Raw genomic sequence first — 20477 nt, forward strand, 5'->3', positions numbered from 1 at the left:
GCCTATCAAACCAAATTCAGTTTGTTTAATGAAACAGTAGTTATTTAAAAAAAAAAAAAAAAAAAAACGCTATAGAACTCCCACAGTATCATTAAGAAATATCGCACGAATGAGTGGGGGAAAAAATCAAATAATCTGGAACATTTACAAAGTAGTGTATATGGCAGATACGATTTATCACTTCTGAGTGCAATGAAAAAAGAAATGGAATTTGAAATTACAATCTAATATTTACTTCTTAAATTATTATAAAATCTTGAATATTTCACATTGCAATTGTTAGATGTTAGTAAAATAAAAAATGAACAATCTTCTAGTTTTGCAATTTATATGCAATGTTTCTAAATATATGTAATTAAAGTAGAATGTTTTTTTTACTTATGTTCTGTACAATTTATTCTTTTATTGAAAAGTGCACCTAGTAAAGACATTTTTTTTTTAAAATTTGATTTTCTAGAAATTAAAAAAAAAACGATTTATCAATAATAATAAAACATAACAATTTTACTTTAAAAGATATAATAAACGTTTAACTATCTACAAGACTGGTTAACTCAGTCAAATTACATTCAGTAATACTTTTTTTCTATCCCAACTAGAATAATTTATTTTGAATTTTTATTAAATTAAGAATAAATTTAAAATAACAATTCATTTAATTAAAATCGCTTAAAAAAGTGGGTGGTTCTGAAAATGAACAGAATACATATAAAATGCGGATTTAGGTAAACCCACAATACTCACATTTAATGTTTTAAATAAAGTGAAAATATTCCACATGGAAGCAGTTCTTTCGTTACCTCACCTGCTCAGTTACAGTACTAAAAAAAAACTCCCCTATCAACAACCAAATTAGCTCTTTGTATACAATTCATGTCTCGCTCTGATAGTGCAACTACGCCAAATTATGTTTCCCACTCGGCTCCGTTATATTAACCTTTCAACTATCACCTCACGGAACCTTCCTTTCTTCTCATTGATTGGTTAGTTTCTGTTGAATAGCTGATATAAATACCAGGAAAGCTTTTATCCAGTCTCCTTTGTTGACATCTCACACCTCCAACTTGGGCAAAACTGCATCCCTCTTCATTATTGTAGCTTCTACTACGACTGTTTTTCTTTTCTTTTCTTTCTTCAGCACTACTTGTGTTGCATCCCAAACCACGTGCAACGTACCATACCACTGAACAGAAAAAAAAAGAGAGAAAAAAATTACTTCAGTCTTCTTTCTTTCGTAGTTGTGTCGGCTCCTTGTGGTTGTTGATGTTTTTGTATTCCTTTCGTATTCTTATATATCGCCCATTTCTCTTAAATCTATTTATTGATGCATCCTTAATCATCATCCAGTATGTAACTTAGACATTGCGTACATCAATGCTGAAGGAAGCATAAAACTAATTCATCTTAATGTTAAAACAGTGTCAAAATTATGAGTAATGAACCACGTGGAAACAATGCTAATTACCCATCGATATATAAAGAGCAAATGAACAATTAGCATTTACCCTTTCAACAATCGTTCATATTGCAAATACTTAAGGTAGCAAATTTAAGCACAGTAATGATTTCTTGTTGAACGAGAAATTAATAATGCCCCAATAATTGTTATAATTTTCTCCTAACTGGATTACAGATGAGTTAGCAATATACATAATAACAGATAATAGTCAGAATGATCAATATAAATGACATCACCATTCAGATATTTTCGCAATGCATGTATAGCAAGTTGAGTATCTTTCCATTTGTGTACATAAACTGGGAGTTGTTATGATCGTCAACAATGGTACAATTTGACTCTGATCGGCATAATTGAGATGCTCCAATTTAGTCGAGAATATCATTCCAATGTAAATCTAATATAAAAGATGTAATCGCTTTTGGCTAAAATTTCAGACATCTCAGACTATTTAAATTTCTCATTTACCAAATTTCAGAAAAATTCGTCCAATCACAACAAAGAAATAAAACACACACATGAACGATCGAACAAAGCGAATCTACGAAGTACTACGAGCACCTTATATAAAAAAAAAAATGAAGTTTCAGTTGTTCAACGAAGCGAGAATTATAGCTGAAGAGACTCTTCAAAGAGTCCAATCCGACTGGCGTCCTTCCTGCTTTGTACTCGTTATGTGACCTTAGCCTAATGAAATGAGAAGGAGCAGACAAGGAGAAATCTGATTAAATTAGTCCATAATCCTCTACTAGTGATTCCCTTTGTTAATTATATTGCTATGTGAAAGACATTCATCAGACTAGACAAGCAAAGTCTACTCACGCGCGAGTCTTACGCAACCCAACACGAGCTGAATTTTTAGTTCTTCGGACGTGTTCTGCCTCTGTGTTCAGTTCCATTACCCCCCTCACCCTCTCACCTTCCTTCTGCCAAACGAAGCTCCTCCCACTGCACACACAGACACACTCACGCACGTACACACGCTCACACACACTGCTTTAGCTTGCCCATCCGTAAACAGAGCTTAAGGCTAGGCTTACATTCAAAACTAAAAGGACTGAAGGAAGATAATTACCAGTATTTACCTAGTCTGATTCCTCACCAACCTCACCACGGCGCACAGTTGTATTAAGAGAGGTGGGAGGAAGCTCAAGTATCCGGAGAAAGAGAGGGAGAGAGGATTTATATGTCAATTCAAATCAAAGGAAGGAATCTGCAGCCGACACAGATTTGTATTTCGGAGACAACTGTAGATGATAATACAGCTGAAGATATGTCTCTTCTACTGATTTAAGTAGGTTTGTTCTGTACTGAATTAATGTTAATAGGTGACAGTAGTGGGAAGTAAATTAAGGCATTAATTTCCATGTACAGAATATATTTGTGGAAGATTAAACCATGTAATTAACTGGTGCATGGTTTAATTGTTTATGACGTCATTTCCACCTAACAATTGACAACGTAACAATGCAATAAAATTATTAAAAGCATTATTATTTTTCCTTAAAACTAATTATGTAAGAACAGGCGATTTTTGAAACCATTGTGAAGTTTATCTTTTTTTCATTTCCATTAAATCTGAGACGATCTCAGGTTTAATAAATAAATCCTCAAGTAAAATAAACAAAAAATCACTCATCCATAATATTTAAGTAATCTGGCTCAATACGTTTCTTTTTTTCAAAAGCATTTTTATATGTTAGACTTTGTCCTTTTCTTTTTATTTTATTTTAGTTCATCAATCTATCTTGTCTCAATTTTCCGATTTTTCATTCTAACTTCATTTTCTTATCGTTAGAATTTCATCCTTTTTTATTCACTTCTTTTAAACCGCAATTTTTTATTTCCCTTTTCACCGACATCTATTTGACTCTAAATTTTTCGAAAATATGTTTTATTCCTCCGATAAAGTTGTATTTCCAGGACATTTTCAGCAAGAGCCACTATTTTTTTTTTACTTTATTGCTTTTGTTGTGTTTTATACTTTGTACAGCGTCTTCTATCCCTTGTCCGATGGTATACAAGCCTCCAAGATGTCTTCTTTAATACAAAATTTCACATCGCAGTGATGCTTTTCTTTCCGGGTTCTGCTAACAATTTCTCGATGCAGCTGATAGTCTACGTAATCCTCTTTTCTAGGTTTATCTTCTGATATTTTAGCTTGACTTTATTGATAATCCCAACTGGCTTACCCCTTTTTGTGTGTGTGTTTCTTCTTTGGCTACTGCGCTAAAGAATTCTTAGGATATTTTTCGTGATTATTTAAAATTATAGAACTTTTCAATCTCCTAGTCTATTTTTGGAACTTTTTTGTTTCGCTTTTGTTGCAGTAAATCATTTGAAGAAAGGCATATTTTTACTAGTAGAGTTCAGTTTAATGCTTTATAAGCGGAAGATCAAAATTCTATTTTTACTATTTCATTGAGAGTGATAATTTTGGCTAGTTTTCCTCAGCACTGAGTTAGCAAGTCATACGCCACTGTCATTGTCGGATTACTAAATAGGTAGAGTAGGCACCGGCCTATGGGCCTCGCGCCGTTTAGGGACCCTGCGATAACGGATCAAAATAATATTGATTTGATCTTGAAAGAAAATAACAATCAAGCCTTCTTAAGTTGTTTCCAAAAGAGAGAAAAAAGGAATCAACTCAAAGGAACGAAAACTTTACATTAAAGACTCTATAGAGAAAATACTGTATTAATGTTGCGAGGGGGGACCCCGAGATTTCGACTGTCTAGTGACCCCCCACAGGGTTTAATACGTCACTGGCCACTGTTAGTTGATTTGTTATCTGAGCCGTCAGTTTTCCTCAGAAAAAAAGTAATTGGTACATAAGAGGGTTATTATTCCTTCAGTATTGTTTCAAATACTTAAATAAGTTACTGAGACCTTTCAAGAATCGGGTGATGTCATTTGTTTTTTAGATGGAATTCTCATTTACTTCTATACTCAATAAAGGCATTCGAAACTGATCTCGAACTGTAAAATTAGATTAATTTAATTGGTCAATTAAGTATAAGCCTGAAAACTATGAAAGTTTATTACTTAATGCGTTTTATGATAAGACTGCCTAATTTTCTGTTAGCCGGAGTTTAACTGTCGTATAGGAAGAAAATAAAACGGTCTCCTAAATGTCACGAATTTAAAACATTTTATTGAAGATCACATGACATCATCTTGCACTTCCATCGTTACCCTTAAAGAAAGCTTGTACGACATTAAATTCTTAAAAAATAATTAATTAGTCAATCTGTACCAAGGAATTTATATGTTGTCTGTTAATACGTCATGAGAGACTACCAAATTCGAAAAATATTGTTCCAAAGATGCGCAAACGATAATCAACTCCTCAGTAATGATTTGGACTACTAGAAAGTTACCTCAAACTTTCCAGCTTCTCTTCAGCACGTTGATGTATCTCGGGAAAGATATATATTTCCATGGTCTCTTTAGCCGCATGATGTCATCACCACGCAGAACGAAGGGTATCCTTGTGTTAGTTTCGCGATGCATTAATCCCTCCCTTCGTCCCTGCTCTTCCTATCCGGCATTTCCTTGGAGAACAACATTATCTTAAGCATCCTTCTAGAAACCATGGCAACCCTTCGTTTGACAGTCTAATGAAAATGGAATTCGTCCATCCATAAATGCTAAGATTATCATAGCCCTCTCGTCGATTACACAATTTCATTACCATGGCAACCGTGGTTTAATTTAATTTTCGTGGTCATAAGAAATTAGAAGTCATTTGCCGAACATTTCTCTTGGTGTGTATGCCTGACCATACTTTCTGACTCTCTCTCTCTCTCTCTCTCTCTCTCTCTCTCTCTCTCTCTCTCTCTCTCTCTCCGTGTGTGTTTGTGCATGGTGTTTAGATGACAATCACATACTAAACTGATATAATATTTAGCAAACAGAGCATGCATGTTAATTATTTCTTACCAATAACAGAATATTTATTGAAAAACAGACCTTTTATACGTAGTATATTAGCTTTGTTGTTAAACTGCAGACAACAATATAAAGATATATTTCTGTTTTTGTTTTCCCATACCATGAATTGCAGTTACAGGATTTAGCGTTTTAGGGCCAACGACACACACACACACACACACACACACACACACACACACACACACACACACACACACACACACACACACACACACACACACACACACACACACACACGTCTTTAACGATTTCGTTTTCTAACAGAAGCTTTGTTACCATAGCAACCCCCGTGGCTTTGAATAGTGACATAGCTTCTTCGTAGAAGGAAAAGCGTTAGCAGAGCCCAAGCGTGACAAAGAAATCCGGTAACTATTTTGTCTTTTTTTTTTTTCCACTTCTCCTTTCCTTCTCCGACTGCTATAAGCAGCATTGAACAGAAGCTTTTGTATAGAGGATTGCATTCGGATACATTTTTCACAAGATGAAAGAGGCGACAGAATGGGAAGAAGGGATTGAAAACAGTCACGGTTTAAGATAAATATGGATGATACACTATTTATTTCAAAATCATAAGTACATCTATTTTATCTTTCTTGGTACGGTTTAAAAAAATACTTTAAATGCTTATCTGTTAGAGAACTCAGTGGCCTTTCTGAAGCAGACAATTATAGCCATTAAAATCCGCTGTGTACCGAATATTAAATGGTTCCTGTCAGTTGCATGTTGCCACTAATGACCAAGCACATTGTGAGCAATGGAAACTGTGGCTACCTCACTCGCCACCTGTCGTTTGTAATGCGAGTAGATAGAGGACACCGCACTTCCAATCATCTGAAATCGATGTGTCTTGTGACATGCGAAATCATATTATTTCTGTAGCACACAATTTAATTTTATTTTCTCTTTAAATTTGGTTGCGCTGTCTTATTACATTAACGTGTTTGCTTTCCATTAGGATTTTATTGTGTCATCTGTTTTTAACTTCTTACGTGTTCTGTCACTTCTCTTTTATTTAATCCTTCTACTTGATCTTTGAATCTTTCTTCTGCCTCTTCCCAAATAATTTCTATATTCTTTATCTATATTTCTATATTCTATATTCTTCCGCTCTTTCTCTTATCTTTTTCATTCTCTTTTACCTTCTTCCACTTTTTCATTCTTTCTATGCTTATAATATTCTGTATCCTCTTCTTTTCTTCTTCTCCTTCTTTCCATTCTTCTCTTCTTTTTATTCTACATTCTTCATAATTTAGTTAAGATGATCGCCCACAACTTTTCATGTGGATCTCATCCCACAAACAACATGGGTGGTTTAAACCAAAAATTCTGATCTAGAAACCAAGATTACTTTTAGATTTCCAAAAACAGAATGCTGGTTTCGCACAAGGCAATGAAATTCATCTCCCACCTAAAGATGGTCACAAACATCCATGTCCACAGCGACATTTGAACCATCAGCCTGTTGATTGGAGAACGTATACGATAACCACTTGGCTAAACAGGATGAATAATCCACAATGACGGGGTTGAAGAAGGTGGACGTGCACCAGAGTTCCAAAAACAACTAAAAAGTTCGGTTTTTAGTCTGGTGTTAACAAAAAAAAAAAAAAAAAAAAAGATAGTCTTAATTTTAAATTAAGACGTTCAAGACCTCCAATATGTAAACATCTAAATATGTAACTAAATTATGAAGAATGTAGAATAAAAAGAAGAGAAGAAGAATGAAAGAAAAGAAGAAGAGGATATAGAAGATTATAAGAATAGAAAGAATGAAGAAGTGGAAGAAGGTAAAAGAGAATGCAATAAAATAGAGTTTTCCCGTTACACAATATTGTTAAGATCTGTTTCGGGATGAACAAGATGTAATTACCTCAAAATCTCTTGTTCTTGTTTTTAACTGTTATTATCTTCATTCCTTCTACGCTTAATCCCCATATTACTTTATTTTCCTCCACTTATCTGTGTTTGATTTATTTTTTCTTTTTCTCACCATCCCGTGCTAGCTTCTGGTATTTTGTTGCTTTAGTTCTCCCCCCCCCCCATCGCATATCCGTGCCTCTTCGCACAGTTTGTTCTTCAATTACTTCCTCTTTATTTTTTTTTTTTTGGTTTGCCAAGAACGTTTTGTTTCCATACTTTTTTTTTTTATTATTTGTCTTCCCCCCCACTAGCGTTCATTTACGTAATCTTTTTCTTCTGTGAATTTCTTTAATTTTTCCATCTCTTTTAATCGGCATGCTTAAATAAATATCGGAAAACAATAAATGATACGCGTACAGTAACTAATAGGGAGATTTAGCTGTGCAAGCAGTGTCTTCCCCCCCCCCCACCCGCCCTGTATCCCTATCCCAAGTAATGATGAAAGGACAGATATTTAATTGTACGCCTCCGTGGAAATGAGACTGGCACGGAGAAAAGCTACACCGCCACTAAAATTAATCATTTTTTACAACTACAGAAATTGAAATCTTATCATTCTGTCGTTTATCTTATTTCTTTTACGGACTGCTGATCATTTCCTCGTTACGGTGATATAATCCCTTAAAAAAATTAACCTATTCATTTCCTTCTCGCAATTTTTTTTTTTTCGTCAGTGAGAAGGCTAGAATGGAAAGTGCGCTATGTTCAAGTCCACATTAATTTTCTCTGTAAACTTTTCTCGTGAAGGATGAGAGGAGAAGGACAAAAAAAAAAAGTTCATTTGCACTTGTGATCGATAGCAGCCTCCTGGAGTACTGATAGAGTTTGGGGTTTCGTTAAAGCAAGTTTTTAGTTTTTTTTTTCTTTCTAAAAGAACTTTGCTGTCTACTTTTTTTTTCCTTATTATCTTTTAAGTCTTTTCAGACATAAATATTGTATTGTATCGTGTGTTTGGAGTATACAACTGTCCCGTTTGGCATGACAGCTGGGTATTCACATCCGTCGAGCGATAAGCTTACAAAAAAATCAACTGATGTACACGAATTGGACGAAATCTTCAACATAAATTAAAAACAGACGTTTTTGTTTGTTTGTTTCTTTTTTCGTTCTAATGAAAAAAACTTGACTGAGCTGTTTTACTTATCAGCAAATGTCATATTAGTATCTTCTAAAGTTTCGATTATTTTGTTGTAAATCATCTACGAATGCATTTGTGTCTGTGAAGTGTAATGGACTGCATGAAAAAAAAATTGTTTTAATGAACTAAACAGTAGACCAAAAAGTTTAAAGAGATATTTGTAGGCGTGTTTAATAAATGACTTTTTCGTTACCCTGTCTTAAAAATGATATTGTTAAAAAGCGACATGTATCGTCGCTATGTGAAATTAAAACTTTTGCGATATTAAAAATGACTTCTAGGAGTATGGTCAACATTTGTGTTAAAATCACGTGTTAATTTGTGTTAATGTCACTTTAAAAGCTGAAAAAAAATAGACATTTTTTGTAAAATGTAAAAATCTAATAATTTTTCTAAAAAAAACGTATCGACCTTTTGCAAAAAGCTTAGATCAAATATTTTTCATCCCCGTGTGGTGGCCGGGCTAAGAACAGCGTCACTGCAACCCATGCATGTCGTAAGAGGCGATTAAAATGGGATGAGTTTCGAGAGTTTCGCTGTCTTAGGTTTCTTCCGTAATTTTGCTCCCGGTGAGGGGGTCTTAGATTTCGGGGGGTTTGCCCTGAAAGAGAATTTTGAGTCTCTTGGCAGGGCGTTCTCCAGCGTGGCCCGTAAGGGGCTCGGTGGATGCTTTTCCCTGGAATATGAGCGGTTCTGTTCAGTGGTGGGGGAGCCCATCACTGAGTGGAACCAACACTTAGTTGGACGGTCTTTCGGCTACTCGTAGGGAGTTGTCCTGGGGGATCGTCTTAATTTTTAGAGGTGGCTTTACTTTACAATCCCCACTGTAGCTCATGCATGTCGTACGAGGCGACTAAAATGGGTACCCAGGAAGGGTAATGGATAGCAATGCTGTAGCCAATGAAGTTCTAACTGAGGCTCGGCTATTGCTGTTACCCTCCTGCCATGATCATAACTCAATAGCACCTTACATTGTCCTCTAGAGATAATGGGGAATATGAAAAGCATTCTTGCTTCGCCCATCTAGCCAAAAAAAAAAAAAAGTTTAATCAATTGATTGAGTTTAATAAATCTTTTCATTAAAACTAATTAAGAAATTTGACGATAATGTATTCTAATGCAATATGTAAATACAAATAGATGGTATTTTACAACGTATGTATTTTATTCGTTTATATATTTATTTATAAATTTTAATTGTTTGTATATTTATTTTAGATACGCAGTTAACATAAGAGCGAACACTTATTCCACAATTGGTTCGAAGACTTTCAGAAAAACAGAACCAACATTACAAAAATATTTCACACTTACAGCAACAGAACTGAAATTATATTAAAGGGGCAATTCTGTCGCCATGCAATTTCAATATTTTTACAAACGATCTCAAAACCTATAATTAGACATACACATCTATCAGTACACAAATGAAACGGTACTGACTTTCATACGCATTGACCTATCAACAGGATTACTACATTGACAGCCAACATAATCACTTATTGGCTCATGCGTAATTCTATCGTAATAAATAGAAACATATCGCAACTTCTGTTGCGATATGTTGCTATTTATGTTGCTATATATACAAATAGCAGCTCTTGCCCGACAATGCATTAAGTTAAAAAATCCAAACTTAGGCCTGCACTTTGACTATGCAATGGAACAGACATTAATTATATACACAAATTATTCCTTACTACTTAAAAGTTTACACACATGCACACTTTTCTTATATATTTTTTTCTTTGTAGAAATCAGAATTTAGATATTCCTACACGAATATATAAAATTACTTGCATTGTACTTTTACGAGGGATATGTTTCAGCAGCATTTTTGGGAAACTCGACACATCAAGACAGAGGGGAGCACTATATACTTCTCTGGTAGTTGACAGATTGTCAATGGTGAATAACTTATTCTTACTATGGCACGAGGCGATTGCGCTACGATATATGGCCAAGTCGATACACCAGAGTAATATATCTGTCTTTTCACCTGGTAGCTAAAAACTTCGTAAAACTTTGTGAATTATTGGCGTTGCGTGCTCATAATATCGTCTCAGCACACTTCTTTGGCCTTATATATCTAACATCTACAATAACAAAAGTTTCTATTCCTTTATTCTTCCTTGGAGAAATAACTTTTTTTTTATATTTTTTTTTTGCGTACGCTACAGCGACATCGGGTCACTCGTACTCTTAAACCAAAAGATATCCGCAAAAAAAAAAGTTTGAATGGAATTGTAGGACTTTTTTTATTATTATTTTTAGCATCGTACATTTGGCGGTATTTCAAGGAGGGAGAGCGAAAGATCTCTGCATACTTTGAGGAACTTGGCTTTGATTTCGGAGGTAACAAAACAAAACTGTGGCTTTTGAAGTTTGAAGTACTAAAGGTAAATCCTTTTCGAAATTCCAACTATGTGAACTCAGTGATCTTTGTTTTCCCTTGTGAGTTACCGTCTCGGAGTATACGGGAAATTCTTCTTTGTTATTAACGTATTGTTTATACTTGAATCAAACCACCTACGAACTATCAGTATGCCTGTGAACTTAAGGGATTAAGTAGAAGAACGAGTCATAAAATGAATCAAAAGAAAAAAATCTTCAATTCTACTCATGATCGGAATCACGGATCAGGCTTTATGATGCCCAAGACAGAAATTGATTGGAATAATAATAACTACATTTCATTCAAAGAGAGAAAGACTTATTATTATGAAAGAGAGAATGTAAGAAGTTGATGGCGGTTATTTTATTACATGAAACTCTTAGCTGCAAGGGATTAAGCTTCCTGATATGCAAAGAGCTTTTATTAAAAGCTGTTCACCTTAGAAACTTAAGTTATGTTTCACCATGCTAAAACGTGGGCTGCAATATTCGGATCACGTGATAAGTGTATGTGTTGATAAACAGTAAGTGCGAAAGCATTGATAATTTAATAGTTTACAAACTGTTGCTGTGTAGATGGTGTGAATGTGAATTAAATGCACTTAAAAAGTGTTTCTTATTTCTCTCCGTCCAATTTTGTATATTTATTGGAAGATGAAGCTGCTGTAAAATACGTCAATGATGATGAAATCTACAAATCACATTAAGTTTAGGATGATTTCATGATATAGAAAAAAAACTGACGATAACTAAGTATTTAGGTATGGATTGATATTTTATTTACATTTAGTTTATTTGTTTTTCATTTAAATTTAATTTTTTATAATAAAATATCATTCCTTTGATATTTTATTCGAACTCGTTTTATTTTTAAAATAAGTAGTAAAACACTTTTAACTCTAACTGATTTGTATATTTTTATAATTACAATGTTCTCGCGGTTTTATAAACTAAAATGTCAAAACTTTATCTATTTTTCTGTTACGTATCTTTCTGTTACACAAAAATGTCCCAACTCAAGATCTGCATTAGGTACTTTAGATTAAGGAATAATTAGTAATTCTAATTATTTTAATTCTTATTAGTTCCAAAAACAGTATTAGTCTTATCGTATAGCTATTGAAGTGACCACTTAGGGAGAATCATGCCTTGCTAAAACCATTCTCACAGATCCGTGATAGATGCTACAGTTTCAAATAACCTCCAACTATAGATCGGGATCAATTAACAAAAAAAAAGACATTACCAGTCCTACCTTCCTGATTTACCCTTACTACGTGTAGACCCACACTTTATCGTGAAGGCTTTCGAAACCAAATCTTCCATATACAGGAGGATGGTTTTCCTCTAACATTCCAATATAGGAGGGTGGTTGATGGAGAGATATCAGAGAGTAGTTTATTCAAGAGTAGAGTCCAAAAGATGGCCTGTGAGTAGTGGTGTGCCGCGGGATTCAGTTCTTGGACCGCTGCTATTTAATTTGTTCATCAATGATATAGGAAAGGATCTGAGAGGAACTGTTCAATTATTTGGTGATGTTGCAAAGTTGGGTAAAGCAATAGTGAATACACACGATGTCAAAATTTTGCAGGTTGATTTAGATAGATTGGCAGACTGGGGCTAAAGAGAATGGATATCAGTTTAATGTGGCAAAGTGTAAAGTTATGCATTTTGGATGAAAATATTAGCAGCAGTATACCACATTGGTTGAATCGTACTTCATAAAATTGATGAAACCAGAGACTTGGGAGTGTTAGTGGATAGGGAATTAAAGTTTAAGGGGAACATAGCAAAAGTGGCTAAATCAGCTCATCAATTCACTTGGTTACTGAAGAATCCTTTGACGAGCAGAGACAAGAAGTTTTTATTCCTCTTTAATCAGCCTTGATAAGATCCCATCTTGACCTCTGTGCGCAGATCTGGGCGCCAGGATTTCTTGGTGATGTGGAGGAAGTAGAGAGAATCCAGAGGCGAGTGACCACGATGGTAGCAAGTCTATGGAATGAATCTTACGAGAACACGTTGAAGATTTGTGGGTTACAGAAGCTGATTGATAGGCGCGATATGGTTGGTATGATTAAAACATTCAAATTACTGAGGGAGTATTTACAAGATTAATTCAGAGGAAATTTATCAGAACAGACGTGGTGGTGGGAGAACTAGGGACCATCCATGGAGCAAGAGTGTAGTTAGCAAGGGTGTTAGAAGTAGGTTTTTTACTTGGAGAGTGGTGAACGAGTGGAATAAGCTGCCAGAGTCTGTTGTGGGTGCCATGACTGTGAATGAGTTCAAAGCAAAGTATGATAGATAATACTGCATAAATGCTGAATAGTTCTTGACTCTACTGTTTAGCCTCCCCCTCTATGAGTCTAAGGACTCGTTGAGGTTATCCGTAATAATAATAATAATACTCAGGTTTTCATACCCCAAAACAGGCAAGCCGGACATAAGAATACACGCACTTAACATGCATAATACACTAGCCTCATAACCTGAGTTGCATCGGTTGTAAATCCAAAAAACTCAACCAAACTAAACCTGACCGAAAAGGGGTGCGCAGTCCTTATCCCCGTAGTGTCGTATGTCTGTATATTGCGTGTGTTCTTCTTTGCAGCTTGCCTATTTTGAGGAACGAAAAAACTTAGCTTTCCGAAAGAAAAAAATCCCTCGTTCCGTGTATGAGACCAGATAACTTACCATTTGATGGAAAACATCTGAGTTCCTCACTTCGCATACGGGATTCGAACCCAGATCTTCCCAACTGAAGAACTCGTCTAAATCAGATCTATGGAAGTTCAGTCACCAATATGAATCGGTGACTGTTGATTTAGCGTAAAAAATGAAGAGCGACAGAAAGAGATACATCGGAGGTGCATCTCACCAGGAATGTCAGTTTATTCATTCTAAGACCGCTCTAATCCTGTGAAAACGGAAAATAATCACTGAACTGAAAGTAGATATGTAAGAAAAAATTTGGAATTTTTTTTATCCTCAAATTAAGTATTTCTTATCTTCATCAAAATATTTACATTTGGATTGCACGTTCGGTTCTGCCGACATCTTATTTGCGATATTTGAAACCGCAAGTTTTTTTTTTTTTTTTTTTTAGCGCGCACACACACGCACACAAAGACTGATCTCGAGCAGCATCCTTGTTACTTATAGTTCGCTGTAGTGCTGTGATTACGTGAAATGAATTGCTAATTCTTCTATGACCTCGATCTAATGTTTCTACTCTCGATAAATGATTCGCCCAAGTTCTTTAAACGCTCTTGGCGATTTAAGCCTCTTTACGCTGTAATTAATCCTACCTGGTTTCCAGAATTAATCCTGCTTCTTTATTTTTCGTTCGCAGTGATTGAATCTGTAGAAGATTTCTTTTTTCTCTTTCTTGTTTTATTTTTTTACCCTCTCTGCTAAATCTTAAGTACCAAGAGAACATTTATAGTCTAATGGAAACAGAATTCTCCATGAATAGACAGAGAGAGAGAGAGAGAGTCAATACCGGAAGTACTTTGATTACCAAACTTATTCCACATTCTATCTCATGAAATCATAAACAAAAAAAAACGACACATATTTATCCCTTAATACATTATGTTTTACATAGTAGTCTTACTTGACAAAAGGGAATGTTCTTGCTTTATTAAGACGTCATTAAAAGTGCGTGTGGTATTCCTCATTATAAACCACAGATGAGCTAACCGGAAGTTCATGAGATGTTCAACACTGCGGGGGACGACAAGTGATTTTAATTTACTTTCTAGACGTAAGATGAAGGGCGACAAAGTATTTTGTTCACACGCCACAATTACCCTTGAAGTATCTTGGACACAGGAGACAATTCCCATTGCTGTATTCCTGATTGCAATGATTTTAAGATTGACCATTTCTTTATTTCTCATTCATAAATGACTTTGTTTTTTTTTCGATTATTGAAAAGAATATTTTGAATTGCTAGTCTGATGTTTAATCAGAAATATCTAATTATCTGTAAGTGCTTCGTAATCGATATTGTTAGGTCTATTGATTCAAATGATCTTTTCATCATGTTAGATGACAGTATATATATATATTAGAGACCAAAATAGATGAGTATCTATTTGGGTATCCAATACATATAATAAAGTATTTTGCATTTTTCCTGTTGGAATTTTCTCTGCCAAGTGTTTCCTGACATATTGACTTCATCATAGTCATGCTTATGACATATACTGTGCGTGACTCGCGGATGCAATAACTAATAAATCAGAATAATTACTGCAGTGTTGATTTGCGAAATTCATGTTATCCTGAGTTGTCTGATTGATTCTTTTAGAGTTTGGATTTCTTCTCGCCAAAAAAAAATTGCAATTCTGGGTTGAAGAAACACGGATTTTTATCTCAAAGAATTTAGGCAGTACCTGAATAAGAAAAAAAATTAAAATAATTCATAGTTTATAAATGGAATGAAACGTTGATGTTGATGTATTCATGGTTGCTTATGTGAAATATCTCCCATCTACCACAACCTGTCAAAAAGAATGTGGTAACTTATCACGTAAGATACACTTTTCACCGACCGGTTTATTGCGATAGACTCGTTTTCCTCACTGTCTTAGACTACTTCTATATTCGTTTTTTTTTTTTTTAAACTTTCTCTAGAACCTTCTTAAATTCTCGGAGGATCCATCGCTGGGTTAGGTACTCCCCAATTAACAAAACACTGGCTTACTGGACTTAAAGAATATTGGATTCTTAACATGTGATTCCAGTTACAATTAATAAATCCTGAGATGCCTCAGACCAATCGGGATATTATTTAGCATTAAGTATGTTTTATACGAGAAATCATCTCGTGGTGAGGTAAAAAGGTCAATTTCCCGTTTCACACAAAAAAAAACAAATATGTCATAATTAGTAGACATTCTGGATTGAGATTCTTGTATGATCTAGATGAAGACAACTTGATAAAGATTAAATTCAGTCCAAAGCAGTGCATCCAGTTTTAGTCCATCTTAAGCCGCTATTTACTGCACATATTTCTATCGACAACCTTATGAACTACTTAGAGCTAAACATATGCATTGCAGCCCACATTTCTCTCACTAGGATAATCCCGAAACCCAATTATGCTAATTGGTTAAGCAGTTTTTTTAACCTTCGACAGTGATAGAAATAGGCAAGAGAATTTCTTTTTTTTTCTATTTGGAATAAATATTTTTCCTCATAAGCTCAGCACTAAAAATATAATGATCCCCTCTTAATGGAAACTTTATGTAAATGCCGCAAGACGATTAAAAGTATGTAAGAAAGCGGAATGATTCTTTTGTCTTTAAGAATATTGAATTTTCATCTCGGCTCTCTGCTTCTCCTCAGATGGATTGTACGTAATACCACTAACCATATTTGTTAGGCTTCTTCTGTATTTTTTCTTTCTTTCTTTCTTTCACTTGCCGATTTTTCTAACTGAACAATCTCCCCGCCGCATTTTGAAAATTCATCCTTAACGGCAAAGAAAAAGACGGACGAACTTGCCGGATCTAAAGCCCACTAATTGGGGTAACAAAAACTGCTTTACTTAATGCAAACTTCTTCAGCATATGACCAGATCTTAGAGATTAATGTCGGGAAATTTATTTGTACTCTAATCAAAGGCAGATTACATTTTTTGTCTCCCTGCGGACATTTTTTTGTTTCAAAAGTAGGAAGTGATGTCTTAAGGCTGGAATAAAATTCGATATATGCAATGCTAAGCCTTTTAAAATTGCATTTATGCGGCCAAACGTGGCATTTAGATGCAATCAGCCATCTCAAATGACAACGGAATACATTTTCCTGTAACGGATTGTAATTATCGGACTGATCACTAGAAATTATTTTTTTAATGCATATTTTTATAGTTTTAACTTCTAATGTACATTTTCGCAGAGTTACTATTTCTTTTTTTTTTCTACTGATTTTCGCAAGAAAATCACCAGAATGGAGAATTTTCTATTGCCAAAACATGTAAGTGTTTGGCAAGTAACGATTACAGTTGTTTTGGCAAACTTACTGTTTAAAAAACAGCCACATTTCAGAACAGTAAGTTACATTACAAAGAATAAGTTGCATTTTTAACAGCAAGTTACATTACAAAGAACAAGTTGCATTTTAAAGTTACATTACAAAGAATGAGTTGCATTTTAAACAGTAAGTGACATTACAAAAAATAAGTTGCATTTTAACAGTAAGTTACATTACAAAGAATAAGTTGCATTTTAAACAGAAAGTTACATTACAAAGAATGAGTTGTATTTTTAAACAGAAAGTTACATTATGAAGAATAAGTTGCATTTTAAACAGCAAGTTATATTATAAAGAATAAGTTGCCTTTTAAACAATAAGTTTTTACATTACAAAGAATAATTTGCATTTTAAACAGTAAGTTACATTACAAAGAATAAGTTGCATTTTAAACAGCAAGTTACATTACAAAGAATTAGTTTCATTTTTAAACAGAAAGTTACATTATGAAGAATAAGTTGCATTTTAAACAGTAAGTTGAATTACAAAGAAAAAAAATAAGTTGAATTTTAAACAGAAAGTTACATTACAAAGAATAAGTTGCATTTTAAACAGCAAGTTACATTACAAAGAATAAGTTGCATTTTTAAACAGTGAGTTACTACATTACAAAGAATAGGTTGCATTTTTAACAGAAAGTTACATTACAAAGAATAAGTTGCATTTAAACAGTAAGTTGAATTACAAAGAATAAGTTGCATTTTAAACAGTAAGTTACATTACAAAGAATAAATTGCATTTTAAACAGTAAGTTGAATTACAAAGAATAAGTTGCATTTTGAACAGAAGGTTACATTACAAAGAATGAGTTGAATTTTTAAGCAAGTTACATTACAAAGAATAAGTTACATTTTAAACAACAAGTTACATTACAAAGAAGTTGCATTTTAAACAGCGAGTTACACTACAAAGAATAACTTGCATTTTTAAACAGAAAGTTAAAATACTGTTTAAAAATGCAACTTATTCTTCATAAGAATAAGTTGCATTTTTAAATAATAAGTTATAACATTACAAAGAATAAGTTGCATTTTTAAACAGAAAGTTATATTTCGAAGAATAAGTTGCATTTTAAACAGTACATTGCATTACAGTAATTATTGTTATTATTTAGCGTATGGCAATCTAACATGCAGTTATGAAGATAGATAAGTCAAAATAAATATGTAAAAAGTAAGTGACAAACAATTAGAATAAAACAAAGAGACTTATACTTTCAACAAACAAAACACTTATAAGATAAGATCAAGTTGTCTGATCCAGTCTATAACAGGTGTTGTCGCTTCCAGGAAGTCGTTTCTTTGACCCGTGTATGCACGAAGACTGCACTCAGTAGAAATGTGGTGGATTGATTGATACGGGTCCCGCAGTTACATTCCGGTGAGGGAATTTTTTCCCCACTTGTACAGAGAGCTTGCGCATCTTTCATGCCCGGTACTAATCCTGTTCAGTATTATCTATCTTTCGGCTCAGTTCCATACCTGGCATGTTGAGACAATGCCTATCAAACCAAGTTTCGACTTGGGCATTGGTATTTATGCTCCACGTTCGTTTCCATTGTTCATTGGTATTGTAGTTGGTCGTTCTCAAGTATATAGCTTCACGGAGAAGGGGCTTTCTTCATTTCAGTCTGTTGAGCTGTAGCATGTCGTTGTGTAAGGCAGTTCAGTCTTTCTGAGTATTTTATCATATTTTCATAGTCGAGCATCGTGTCTTCGTAGGTTCGGTGGTATTAAGCTACTCAGCATTGGGAGCCAGTAAGTAGGAGTTGTTTTTATGGTTCTAGTGATAAGTCGCATTGTGGTGTTAAGCTGGCGATCAATTAGTTTGGTATGGCAGCTGCTGAGCCAAATTGGAGTCCAGTACTCTGCCACCGAAAAAACCATTCCGAGTGCCGATGTTCGTAATGTGGTTGCTGCTGCATCCCAAGAAGTGCCACATAATTTCTGAATGATGTTATTTCTAGTTTTTATTTTTCCAGCTGTGTTTCCCGTGTGTTGCTTATATGATAAGGTGCGATCAAGTGTAACTGCTAGGTATTTAGGATATTTGTTATGGTGTAGAAGTTCCAAATGATGTTCAGCTCGTCATGTGTCAGTTTATTGCTGAGATGGAATGTTGACACTCCAGTTTTACTTTGGCTTGGTTCCAATTTCCATTTTTTAAGTAGGTATGAATAGCAGCAAGGTTCGTTTGTGATATTTTCTCCGTCCGCCTTAGTTCTCTATTTCTGGTGGCTAACTCGCTATGTCATCCGCATAGCAAAATTTTCGAGATACTATATAATGGGTCAGCTATGTATAGGTTAAATAAGAGAGGGGCCAGTACTGAGCCTTGTGGTAGGCCGTTGTCGAGTTTCTTCTGATTAGTGATGTTTTCTCCAAGGATAACACGGGAATATCTATTGCTGAGCATATTATTAACAAGCTGTATTGTTCTTCGGCACGGTAGTACTTTCATTAGTTTATACAGCATGCCCTCTCTCCAGAATGGTGTCGTATGTGGCATTCAAATCAAGGAAAATTACGGAAGTCTTCAGGTTTCGTTGAAAGCCCGCTTCAATGTATGATGTCAGCGGCAGAACCTGGTCACAACAACTGCGATCGGGTCTAAAGCCTGCCTGTTCTCTCGGAACGTGTTAAAGGATGGTGTTGCTTATGCGGTTGTACAGTAATCTTTCCAGTAGTTTATATGCGCAGCTTAGTAGTACAATTGGACGATAGTTTTGTGGGTTGTCAGTTGATTTTCCGGGTTTGGGAAGGGCTATGATTTTAGCTCTCTTAAAATCCTTTGGCAACACGCCGGCGTTCATTATTTCCGAGTAGAAACGGGCGAGCCATTTTTTTTGGTATTTTTGCCAGCATGAATAAGAAAACCTGGGTGAACTCCATCAAACCCCGGGGTATTTCCCATATTTGTATCAGCTAGTGCGTTGTTGATTTTGTTGATTTCCTCATCGCTGAAGGATCTTGCGTATTCTGATTCGTTTTGTAGTTTTGCCTTCAAGTCTCTGGCTTTTCTTTTAACTTCGATGGTATGGAAGCTACTAAAAAGACAGATGTCACACCAAGATGTCATTCCATCCAGAGATATACTCCTTTCTGTAATTATATTTGCATCAAAACTGATCTAATCAATATTATTAATAATTAGTATATTAATCAATAGTATGTCTAATTATTGATTATTATACAAATTATTAATAATATTGATTAGATTAGTTATAATTCGTATGTATATGTGTGGTAGTTTGCTTAGCTAAACGTCCACACAACGTACCTGTTCTCTAACTAACATTCTGTGTATTCGAATTCCGCTTTGAGCGTGGATATTTGGATGGTTTGGGGCCGGAAGATGAATTTCATCGTCTTCTCCGGTGTGAGACTACCGTGTTCCTTACTGAACGCTTAAAATGGTTTAGATGTTCAATTGTTTATTCTCTGAAGCAACACACAGCGCTCTATTCAGGTGATCTCTGGAATAGGGTTTTCTACATTATGTAAGAAATAATTTATATCCAAGCCTCATAGTCTTACAGGGTGTTCGGGATAAATTTGACATATTTAT

At 34.7% G+C, this 20477-nt stretch overlaps 1 protein-coding gene across 1 annotated transcript in view; it reads left to right on the forward strand.

Annotated features, from left to right (window-relative positions):
* LOC150104180 (uncharacterized) overlaps positions 1 to 20477 on the forward strand; it is a 357365-nt gene that overhangs the window by 239845 nt on the left and 97043 nt on the right. The window lies entirely within an intron of this gene.

The sequence above is a fragment of the Typopeltis vanoorti genome, chromosome 8 (genome assembly GCF_054136105.1).
Source record: "Typopeltis vanoorti isolate ZY-2024b chromosome 8, IOZ_Tvanoo_1.0, whole genome shotgun sequence".
In the NCBI taxonomy this organism is placed as follows: Eukaryota; Metazoa; Arthropoda; class Arachnida; order Uropygi; family Thelyphonidae; genus Typopeltis; species Typopeltis vanoorti.